Source organism: Solanum pennellii, chromosome 8 (assembly GCF_001406875.1).
Source record: "Solanum pennellii chromosome 8, SPENNV200".
NCBI classification, from domain to species: domain Eukaryota; kingdom Viridiplantae; phylum Streptophyta; class Magnoliopsida; order Solanales; family Solanaceae; genus Solanum; species Solanum pennellii.
In genome coordinates, this window is record NC_028644.1 from 24,520,036 (window position 1) to 24,520,574 (window position 539).

Below are 539 nucleotides of genomic sequence, written 5' to 3' on the forward strand. Positions count from 1 at the left end.
TATATATATATATATATATATATATATATATATGGAGGTTGATATACAGGTCATGGAAGCAAAAAAGTGCAGGAAATCAAGTAGATACATGTTGTATACATTGACAAAAAAAGCAGTATTCACTGATACACGGTAACTATAGACATCGGATACATGGACAAAAATGGAGCAGACCCAAAACAAAGTGCAACAATAGTCTTAAAATACTGAATTGCTTAGTAGGAAAATTGTATGAAATAGCAAGCTATTAATTCAAATTAAATATTATTGTCATAGTTTATTTTAATTGTGATTGGCAACAAACATTCTTTTTTTTGCCATCTGATTTGTATACAGTTAGCCATTTTCGGTATATAATTAGTCATTTTATGCATTTCAGCATAAAATGTATAAAATAAAATGTGTTTGTCTTTGTATAAAGCGAGAGAATAATGTATATAGAAATATAAATACATATATTTTCTTCCTATACACTTTTAATTATAAAAATACAAATCTTACAAAAAAGTATAATGTATATATGAATTTATATAAAACTG